General features: G+C 35.2%; 1 protein-coding gene across 3 annotated transcripts in view; it reads right to left on the bottom strand.

Annotated features, from left to right (window-relative positions):
- Nucleotides 1-8,255, bottom strand: part of LOC150090697 (sorting nexin-13-like) — a 372,237-nt gene extending 363,982 nt beyond the window's left edge. For all 3 annotated transcript variants that reach the window (XM_090372320.1, XM_090372326.1, XM_090372330.1), the window contains exon 1: nucleotides 8,133-8,255. The gene's annotated coding sequence lies outside the window, so the exon portion shown is untranslated. The remainder of the gene's footprint in view (nucleotides 1-8,132) is intronic.
- Nucleotides 8,256-12,210: the final 3,955 nt, after the last annotated feature.

Here is a 12,210-nt window from a genome sequence, read left to right as displayed (position 1 = left end):
TTTTTTTTTTTTTTTTTTTTTTGATTGATGCTGTATAAGCTTACTTTCTTCCATCATATGCCTCAACTAATAACTACTGCTAACTATATTTATTCTGTGAATTTCTTTTTTCCACATAAATTGTATGGAAAAAAGTAATAATAATTTCGATATTTCTATTTGTCCGATTTTAATGAAATTTTGGATAGCTCAGCAAATCTTTCTAAAAGAACTAAAAATATAAAATTTCATAAAAGTCTGTCCACTGGGAGTCAAGTTGTTATGTGAAAAGGGTAGAGAGAGACAAACACAGTAAAGACAACAGGCACTAAAGAATATACATACTGTATATGCAAATATGCCTAAAAAGTTTCATGCCTGGGAAACATTAATCATGGCAAGTCGTCTCCTTCCTTTTGCAATACTAGATTAAAATGATGGTGTGTCAGAAAAAATGAATAATGCGAATAATGCCTCATATGCAAACCTTCACAATATGCTGCACTACAAGTATGCATAACTTCCCTGCTGAGAAATGTTCTTTTCATTTATTTATAGTAAGCTGCCATCACCCTAACAGCTTTTTTAGAGATAGAGCAAGGAAATGAACTGGTGATAAACCACTTCTTCCTCCCCAAAGAGTCATAGCACAAATTTGTCTTGAGTTTGTTGGTTATATTCAAGGAAATTTAAAATATAACAAACAGAAAATCAGTAATATCAGTTCTGTCAAGTCACTTCATTAAAAAAAATTAACAATTAACAAATTCTTCATTTTTTTTTAAAATATAAATTCCATTTTCCAATAGGAACAAAATTAAAAATTATGGTTAGGTTTTTCCCAAGGACCAGAAAATTGTATTAAACAGTGGAGTTTAGTTCATAAATTTAAATTTTTTCTAGCCATTGACATGATCATTAGATTGAACAATGTGATCAGAATAGTTGTGACATTTACTATACCTGTTGCAAACTGAACAAACTTCCTGTATAGCTGCTGTGATCTGAATATACATATATATATGTATTGTAGCTTATGTAGGGTAACTACTAAACAAGCCACAATACATATATACAAACTTATTTAAATCAGAGCTGCTATACAGGAAGTCAGTTCAGATTGCAACAGGTATGGTACACGTCCCAAACCCACTTTAATCATATTATTCACTGTGCTGATCACAAGTTTCAATGCCTAGAAAAAAGTTATGTACTTAAAAGAAACTTAATTAATTTCATCTCAGTATTAACCATTAGAACTACAGTAGGAATTTTAATTGTTTATTTGACATTGTGTAGACTGCTGGGTCATGTTACTCTCCACAAGAACTCAAATTGATAAATATTAACAAGAATGCTAGTATCTGGTAACAAAAGAAGATTAATAGTGCATATGCATATTTTTTGCCAAAAGTTAAACCAACACTTGCAAACATTATATACCAGTCCTCACTGTTTCTGACATTCAGATGTCACAATTAATTACAAATGTGCTCTAACTTGTAATGCTTAATAACCATCTTATGATTTTGGAAACCATTTTTGGGATGACTAAAACCAGTCACTTTGCACATAATTTAAAAAAAAATAAACTTAACCAGTGCATTTATAAATTTATATTTTTATACAAGTTTCATTAAAGTGCCATAAGAAAGAGTAAAATTACAATATTATTTAGTGCCTACTATACATACTGTTATATTTGTTCTATATCTTGTTTAATAAAACATTTTAAAATTACTGTGAACTTGCATATTTTTCTTGTGGTTACATAATAATAAATACTGCACAGTAATACACGAATCCCATTTGCCTCAGAATTATCTGAAAATTTGTGAAACCTTGATCTTGAAAACTGGGTGGACCATGTTATAAAATTTTTGTCTTCTCTCCACAGGATCGATTTTCCTTTCCAGACAATAAGAATCTAACTCAGGACTAACTCCTGGCCATTAAAATGATGCCAAATTATTCATTACATACTCTCATCCAAAGAATTATTATTAAAAAGTTATCTTCCTAAGTTTGTCTGATGGTCCTATTACGATGGTCAATTCAGCATTTCTTTGCACTAGATATGATCACCTGTACTCAATACAGTATACACTTTTTAACACATTCACTGCTTCTTGAACACAAATATGTGCCTTTGGATTCTGATCCACTTGGAGGGAAACCACCCTACTTTCCAAACTTTTCCTTCCAATTTGTCAGAAGAAAAATCAGATATTTTGTCAAGCAACCTTCACCAGAGACTGATTAATTCAGCCATACTGAGAAGAAATCTGAAAAACGTTCCTGCCCTTTCCAATCCAGATTGACTCAATACCGTGGTTTTCAATCCCAGGTCAAAATAGAGGTCGGAAAACTCAGAAGTGAAAGTGTTAAACACTATTTCACTATATTATGAAATAGTGTTAATGACTTGGTAGAGACAAGCACTATGCATCAAGTATCCAGTCAATCAAGGTTATTTAAAGGCACTATGTAATTAATTCATATAAGTACCTCTTTGAATTAACTTCTTGATAACCTGTCTTGATGGTTATGATTAGTCATCTGTAAATTTATTGACACTAGCAAAATCCTAGTGTGGATATATATACATATTTAATTTTTTTTTATGCCAGGACTGCAAGTTTATTCAACATTTAGTGCTTTGGCACTGTTAGAGGTGTGCATATTCTATGCCAATGCCTGCTCCAGAAGGTTGCCGGTTGTGCATAGGGTTGCCAGTATCTGATCTACATATATAACCCAGTGACTGGATAGTGCAGATGCAGCTAATATTCTAATCTCCTTGATTAAGATTTGTAGTGCCCATTTGTTAGTCACCCTGTCCTCATAACAAATAGACAAACAACAAATACCTCTTTTGACATTACCTGCAACACCAATGTCTGCAATATAAAATCTACCCTCCTTAAACAAACAAAACTTTCATCCCATCTAAACATGTCCCTTGTTACTTAAAATTTTGTGGAAAGCTGCGCTTCCTTATATCACTGCACAAATTCTACCTCAGAGGCTCCAGCATGACAGACATTCTGGAATTTCTAAGGCAATCTCAAAATAAGTGCCAATATCCTAAAGGACAATGGAAAAGCTACTCAAGGAGGTCAGTTTCTAGCATATTCCACAAAGTAGAATCCTCAGATATACCTTTTTGGTTATTCTTTGACTATTTTAAAAACCTAACTAAATAAATTCTTATACAGACAATGCAAAGATATTTACAATATCTTTATCCTGTGAAAATGCAACTGAAAAACCAGCTTATTTGAATCCTTTAGTAAACTTATATTACCTTGCCCTCTTTCACCCTGAAGTTAATCAAAATAAATCTGCCCATTTGCAGCTAACTAATATAAAGAACTCCATTTTAGATTTTTCCATTGGCACAAAACATCTTAATTCCAATAGCTGCTTAGGAAAGAACCCGAGTGTCACTTACGACTGTGAATTTGCATTCAGAAATAAATACAGTTGCCACCTCCCCAGGTTTCACCAGATTTAAGCCTTTGGATTTAAGCATGCAATGTTCGGGTTCAAAGTTTTGTTGTAATTTCTCCAGGTCATAGAATGGTAGAAAAAATAAATAGAACTTCCGTTATATTTTGAGGAAAATGTGATATTATTATATGTTATATGCTTTTTCAGAATGAATGTAACTCGCAAGCTCATTAATATTTGTGTAATTTACCACAGGGTTTTAAAATATGGCACTGATAAAATAAATTATAAATCAATATAAGTACACAGCTATCACAAGTCTTTATAGTAATTTTTTTTTCTAATAAATAACATTTAAAGTACATCATTCAGAAAACTTATCTTATCTATTTTTCAGAATTTCTCAGTAAATGAAAAAAACGTTTAAATTAAATTGCCTGCACTTTTAATTTTTTTTTCTTTTTGGTTAACTTATAAAATTAGTATCTCTGAGCTAAACTGTAATGATATGGGGAAATATTTACCATAAATTACAATAACTTTCACCTTATTTGCAGGATAAGGTGGGTTACAGTCTCTCAGGTTTGATTAGCCAAATTATGAAGCAGCAAAATTAGGTCAAAAACTGGTTTTATAAAAGATTTTAATTGACTGAAATGTAACAACTGAAATTATCAAAAACTGTATATAATACAAATATCATGAACTTATTTATTAAAGCTACATGCTATATTTTTCAATTCAGAATAACTATTTTTACAAAAATGTACAGAAAACAAACTCATGCATACAGGACTATTTAACATGTTAATTATTAACACAAGTGTTAAGGGAATTCATGAAGACACCATATGGGACATCACAGAAAAGAAGGCACACCACTGGTCAAATATATATAAAAAGTTTTAAAGAAAAGTAGCACTGTATTTTATACATAGTCTACTGTATAAATAGGCAAAGGATCTTAATTTAAAATTTGGATAGAGCTCAAAAAATTGAATAAGATCAGCAATGATAACAAAATTTTCATCTGGGGTTGAATAAGATGAGTTTTGTAATGCAATGCCTGATTTATCAAATTACTATTTATTTTTATCTAAACCTTAAAAAATGTGCACTTCACATGAAAAAATTTTGCCAGCAAGATTGCTCCCCAACTCTTCCCAATAATCTACAGGTCAGAGATTTTGAAAAGGTGGCAACTCTACAAGTAAATCATGCTATCTGACTCCAAAAACAAATCTGTTACACATTAGAAACTCAAAAATTGTTAAAAAATATATACATACAGCAAATTTTAATATTTGTGCAAGCAAGACCTGTGAATAAAAACATTTGTCAAATATTTTCCATTGAATATTGGCTTTTGCTGTAAGCAAATATCAAGTGTGGTCTTCCTGTGGTCTTCCATATTCTGGAACCATATACAAGAACCTTAATTTCACATCAGCAAAAATAAATACATAAAAAGAAGCTCATGAATCTGAGCATGTTCATAAAGTTAATCCAAGGGCAGGCTGACTCTCTACCTGTCCTCACCATTAATAATGTGGCCTGTCAACTGTTATGAACTACAAACTAAAATGATAAATAATTACCTACTACAATTAAAAAAAAAAAAAAAAAAAAACACTCCCTACCTTTGGTAAGCTAACTGATAAATTGCAAACTGAAACTACAGCATATAATCACAGTTCTAAATATAAAAAAGAAATAATGGCCTCCACATGCAACACAAAGTAGTCAAACTTGATTAATATGATTACATTCAGAATCAAAATCCACGTACACATTTCAGTAAAATTCCAAATCCACAGTAAACTGCAAAAACAGACTTACTGAGGTAATGGATGTGCATTCCCAATATTTGAATCGCCAAAAACAAAACACACACACAGACTGCAGAAAATATTCCAAAAGTCCAGAAATTAGAAATTAAATTTAGCAACATCACTATGTAGACCAATGTCTAAAAATTAATAACTTGAAGTTGCTAAACATACAATATGCAAACTAGTATATAAAATAGAATCTCAACTGAAACATCAACACTGAAAAGCATTAGGAAATGTGAATTTTGTCTGACTCTAGGTAACAAATTCTGTTCACTTATATACTCATCTATTCACCTGGTATATAAGTAAATATATACCAAGAGTACTTATATATATATATATATATATATATATATATATATATATTTTTTTTTTTCTGTTTATATTCCGGGACAACAAGTCAGTAGAGTTTACAATAAATCGTCAATACAAATATTTATCATATTTAGTAGTCACGGGCTTGAACCCTGGTCCACTCAAGGAACGCATGCTATGCACTCTCGCTCCTGACCACTGGGCTATGTCAGACCTATATACATATATATACATACATACACACCACCAGAAAGCAGCACTGACAGCTTAATCACTGCGGATACTTCATGCAAAACATAACAAAAAATGCCAGAAAAAAACTCCTTGGTAGATATTTGGGAGGGAAAAAAAAAGCAAACTATTTTTCAAATACTTTTTTTTTAACTAAATTGGTAATTTAAAATAAGCAGCGAGATAACTAAGCAGAAAGTATCAGTATTGCAAATCTGTCTTGCAAGACCGTTCTTTAACTTGCTCACTCCTTGAAAATCCATTATGATTTCTTCACCAATGACAGGAATAAATCGCCCCAGTCTGGGAATATAACTCAGATTTTCCCAAGTGGGAGGCTAGTGAAGGTGACACAATACAACCATGAAGTAACCACTATGGATAAGGTATACAAAAAAAAAAAAAAAAAAGGAAAAAGAGTGGATTAATATGCAAAAGCTTCATCTCATTCAAGAAATTAGTATTTCTTCATTATATAACATGTGGTATTAGATTTTTTCATTATATAACTTATATGACAGTGACCAACTGGGTGGTTCAAAATAGTAAAGTTCAGTCAAATTCCAGCTCCACAGTAAACTGTAAAAAGTCAAGGCAAACTTAGTGAGGTAACAGAGGTGCATCCCCAATATAAATAACACAAAAATTAAACTGTCACCAATTTCTGTTAAGTCTGCAAATTAGTATATTTAAGCAAATATCTACATAAGGATTTGTAATAATAAACCATAAATGCCAATGGAAAGAGTATCCCAGACTCATTTCCTTCAAGCATATTAAAAAGGAGTACCAATTCTTTCTCTTATAGCCTATACTAACATAAGTATTCTCTATAGGTTTATGTTCAAAGTATATCATGTACTAAGTATTTATGCAGTTTACATAAATGCAAATGCAAAAACTATCAAATTCATGTCTTGAATATATCTAAATTATCTCATTTTTTAAGGGTTTAATTTATTTAAAAGACTTATCTTGTTATATGCATTTATTTGAAAATGGCTGTAAAATTATGGGCTAGAATTTTCTAAAATTCTCTTGACCAGTGTTTTTTGTGGCTCTATTAAGACTGTGAAGCACCACAAAGTATTCACTAATTTAGGTGGAGTACCACAACAAATTCTTTTTTTAATTTTACTGCATATAAATATTATATTAGTGTAAAAATGATGAGAAAATTAACTAATGAAGATCTCTCATATTTTCACTGACAATACTTGAAGGAATTAAAAATTTATTCCTCAGTTCAGAGTGCCAGTACTACTTGCCTACATTCTAAGTTTCCATCTGCAGCGAATTTAGGGAATGATCCTGTTTCATTATAGTAGTACTGTACAGCAATACAGAATCTGTAGTAGCTAAAATTTAAATTTTTGTGACCCTTGAATTAAAAGTGTAAATATGAAATAAAAAAATTGCCTCAAAATTATATTACTCCAAAGGAATTCTACACATAAATATACTACACAAATTAATCTGTCCTTTAATGATAAAAGGCAATGATGTAACAGATACACCATAAGTGAAACACTTCTGAGAAGCAACAATTGGAAGTGTAATATGTTTAAAATTAAATCACATTTCCCTATATGATAACTGAAGTCCGTCATGTTATTAAAAACATCAGTAAACGATATTAACTTACAGCAGTGCTTATAACGCCTATCACTTTTATAGTTATTAATTGTGGAGCAGATTGCAGTTTCTTTAGTGTATTGTTGTGGCTTATAAATTATCTATTGAAATTTTGTAAATAATACTCCCATAATAAATTATACTGATATCCCATTTGGGGGATACCCCGCCTAAATATAATAAAATGGAAAACACCTATTCTGAGATATATAAAATTACTAACCACAATTTACACCGAAATAATCGTGTAATTATTATGGTAAAGGCAATGTACGGTAATTTTTAGTTGTGTCTAGAAGGCTGTAACCCATAAAGATAAGGACTTGTCATGCTTACGGTTACCACTGATGTTTACATAACCGGCGTATACAGTATCTCGGATGATGAGGATTAGATTCATTTGCTGTTTATCGAGCCTATGAACAATTTTTGGATGCTATATAAAAAGCATTACACACAGATATATGCAACTGAAATTCATGCTTTTGCAAAATTCTAATGATATACTTTTAGCAGTTACCATCTTTCCTTACGGCGGAAAAATTACGAAAAAAAAGTAAGGTAAAGTGTAATGCATCCAGTAATGTTTTCATTTGGTTTGAAGATGATAGCAATAATACACTGGTAAATTATCAATGTCGTGTGTCTAAAAAAATATAACTGTGGAAAAAAAGATGTGCTTACTGCTTCTGTCGCTATTTATTACAAAACAGTTGCATCAACACCATACTAAGCCGTAAAGTGCTCAGCATAAATATAAACGTAAAGCTACCACACCTCCATTATGGATATGTTACACATATCACATCACACCAGCACTCTCTGAGACTCTGCGTCGTTCTGTTTACATCAATAACCACAAGAGGCGCACATATAATATGAAGTGAAATGTTTGATTAATACTAGGAATACTTTTAAGTCAATGTATACACAAGGGTTGTTCTTTGTTTCTTCCTTAAAAAAAAAAAAAAAAAACTAAGGATATGATGCGCGTTTTTCATGGTTAGTTCTTCCGACTTTTCTGGATGAAAAAGTGAAGTATCCCGAAAAGGAAAAATTTATGAGAAATCACATTAGACCGGCTAACTGGGCCACAGCATGAAAACGTCCATAAAAATTCCTCCAATCTTGACGGGATCAATCCCAGGCTTTTCCCACAAGATACAGAAATACACTGCTCGATAAAATTCACAGAACACGTAGAAAATATAGTGTAACTCGTATAAAAGGTGGTACAACTCGTGCAACTTGCATTAAAGTGAGACAAAATTTGAAGAAGAAGAACTGTATTGTATACAGAAGGCACATTGCTGTACAAAAAACCCTTCACGACAACAAGCCATGGTGTACCATAGAATAACAACGAACTCAGGAGACAGCGAAGAAATTTCGGACAGGTATAAGGGACATTTATAGAGGTTGTATGAGAATTAACAAAAATGTCACATTACAGAAGTCGATAAAAGATGCTGGAAAATATGGTCACGCGATATCAGTACGGCGTATGATCCATTTCAACGGCTAAATGACTTACATCTCATGAGTATGGACTTGTAACATCCAGGGTCCTGAGCTAAATATCATCATTCTCTCTCTCTCTCTCTCTCTCTCTCTCTCTCTCTCTCTCTCTCTCTCTCTCTCTCTCTCTCTCTCTCTCTCTCTCTGGTAACTCAGAATTTTTTTTGGCAGGTTCAGCAAAAGCATCAGGCTTTCTTGCACCATACGGCTAACGATAATAATAATAATATTCATAGGGAAAATTAGTCAACCAAAACTACCAGCTGCAGACTGGTAAAGGGATCGAAGCCATGGCAGAGGGAGGGGCCTACAAATACTTGGGGATGATACAGGCTCAGCAGATACAGCACAAGGAAATTAAGGCCTCCCTGACCGAAAAATACCATCAGAGACTCAGAAATCTGCTGAAAGCAAGGCTGAACGGAAGCAACACAGTTAAAGTCGTAAACACCTATGCCGTCACAGTGCCTTTGGGGTCACAGATTGGACTAACACCGAGCTGGAGTATATCATGAGAAAGAAAAGGACAATGATGACCAACAGCAGCCAACACAACCCGAAATCAGCTGTGGAGAGAATGACAGTTGCCCGAAAAGAAGGAGGAAGGGGGCTGGTAGACCTCATTAATCAACAGAAGACAGCCAATGCTAACCTGAAGGATTACTTCCAGAAACACACAGCAGAACTCCACCAGGCCATAGGGAAGATAGACAAGCCCTATACCCCCACTCAACCACAAGGCACTCCATGGCAGACACTACAATGATCTCCATCAAGATCACATAGATAAAATTGCTTCCAATGCATGACTCACGGGCGGAACGCTCTTCCCTGAGACTGACGGATTCATGCTCGCCATCCAAGACCAGGTGATCAACACCAGAAACTATAGAAAATACATCGCCGCCAAGGAGTGTCCGATGACACGTGTCGATGATGCCACCTGGCCTCAGAAACGATCCAACATCACCGCGGAATGTAAAGTGATCACTCAGGCTGAGTACACTCATAGACACGACCAGGTAGCCAAGATAATATATCAGAAACTAGGAAGGAAATACCAGTTGATCGAATAAAGTGTACCGTACTTTTTTATATTTTTTTTATTTTATTTTAGGGTTGCCCGTAATTAAATACATTAACCCGTATTTGTGTCTGTATGTTCTATGGTCGATTTGCCTGTTTTTCTGGACGAAAAAACCCCAGTTACTGGGGAGAAAAATCTTGCTATCTACGCCTAAGACCGACTAACTCAGCCACGGAATGAAAAAAGCTCATTAAAGTTCCTTGCGTCATCGACGGGATTCGAACCCAGGCCTTTTCCACCCGGTGTAGGGAGGACGGTGACGATACCACTATGCTACCCCCGCAGACAAAAAAAGTGTACCGTACTATAAGTACAAACCCCAGGCAGTACTAGAAACCCCAATCCACAAGCTGTACTGGGACCGCGCAATAATAACGGAAAGGACAATCCCGCACAACAGACCGGACATAAGCCCTGTGGACAAGAAGGCTGTTTGTACTATACTGCTGTTTGTTATTTAGGAGCATTAGCAACTAAGGCCGTATTGCTCCGGGGATATGCGGTGGTCATTCCCTGACCTTTCCGCATCCTCCGTATTTGGTGGTCACGGGCTCGAACCCAGGTCTAATCAAGAAGCGTGTGCTACGCATTGCTGCTCCTGCCGACGTGGTTACGGAGGCGGCCGGACAAGAAGGAAAAGGCTACCTATCTGAGTGACTTAGCGGTACCCAACACTGGCAACCTGCAGAAAACCCATGGGGAAAAAATCAGGGAGTACACGAACCTAAGACAGGAGATCCAAGAGATGTGACATGGCATATGGAACAAGTAACGACCATCCCGATCATCGTGAAAACAGGGTCTTTGGCACCAGGTATGGTGCCAAAGACCCTGAATAACAGCCTAGCAGCAATATGTCTCCCAGCGAATACGTACAAAGAACTCCAGAAAGTCGCAATCCTGAACACCTGTAAGATAATCAGAGAGTTCCTCGACCAACAGTAACACAAGACATAACAACAACCACCCTGTGTACTTAGTAGCAATACCCGTCACGGGGTGGAACCCCCCAATCAGGGAGAAATAATATAAGAGCAATAAAAATAATAAACAGACCTGACAGCAGTGAACCATGATCGATATAAGGGCGCCTATAATGTTCTGTGGCAAGAAATCCCATTCTTCCACCAGCGCCGATTTTATCTGACCAAATTTATATTTATATGAGGCAAACCTGCTTTATATGTGATGCTGACAATAAAGGAAAGCTTCCTTTCCGAAAAGACAGGCGTACTAATGTTGCATACTGAGTGGTTACTCAGAATACAACATTTGGTGCACGTTATTGAAGTCCTTTGTAAGGTGCACTAATGACAGAAGTTCCATCACAGTCTTGCCCGTTACGCTTTAAAATATGTTTTTTTTTTTTTTTTTTATGTGCATCACGAAACAGCTACTGAAATTTTTAGCACCACTCTCTTGCAAAGCGAAAATTAACAAAAAACAAACAAACTAAAAAGCTTCCTTTTACTGCTATACTTGCTTCTTTATAGTTTAAAAGAAGAAATCTTTATCGCCATAACAATAACAATAAGAATCGATACATTCAATACTGCCCGTCACGGCCATAGGCCAGGGGTTAACAGCGATACGTAAGAGAAGTGGAGATGAATAATAATGATAAACAGAGGACATTGATATATCAAACATATGAAAATACACACACTGAGTGATCACTGAATTATGACCACCTACCTATTACTTCGTAAGTTCTCCTTTCGCCCTCAGTACAGCAGCTATCCAACTCGACATTGATTGAACAAGATGTTGGAAGCGTTCAGGAGGTATGGCCAACCAAGCTGTGTGTAATACGATCAGCAATGCAGGTATGGAGGAGATTGGTGTATCCAGACGCCTGATATGCCTTTCCATAGTGTCCCACAAGTGCTCTATGGGATTGCTATCGGTGGTGTTCGGAGGCCAATCGGTATGCTGGAAGTCAGAATTGCGTTCCTCAAACCATTCCTGCACAACAAGTGCCCGATGGCTCGGCGCATTGTCATCTTGGAAGACACCATCGCCATTCGGGAAAAGGTGTAACATAGCGGGGTGTACACAGTCAGCAAGCAGTTGACGATAGCGGAAACCACTGATAAGTTGTTCCACATGCACCAGGGGTCCAAGTTCCTGCCAGGGAAACATGCCCCACACCATACA

The sequence above is a fragment of the Mastigoproctus giganteus genome, chromosome 1, assembly GCF_048544385.1.
Source record: "Mastigoproctus giganteus isolate SK-2022 chromosome 1, ASM4854438v1, whole genome shotgun sequence".
Classification (NCBI taxonomy): domain Eukaryota; kingdom Metazoa; phylum Arthropoda; class Arachnida; order Uropygi; family Thelyphonidae; genus Mastigoproctus; species Mastigoproctus giganteus.
The sequence above is the reverse complement of the archived record's forward strand: the minus strand, read 5'-3'. Positions and strand labels throughout refer to the sequence as shown.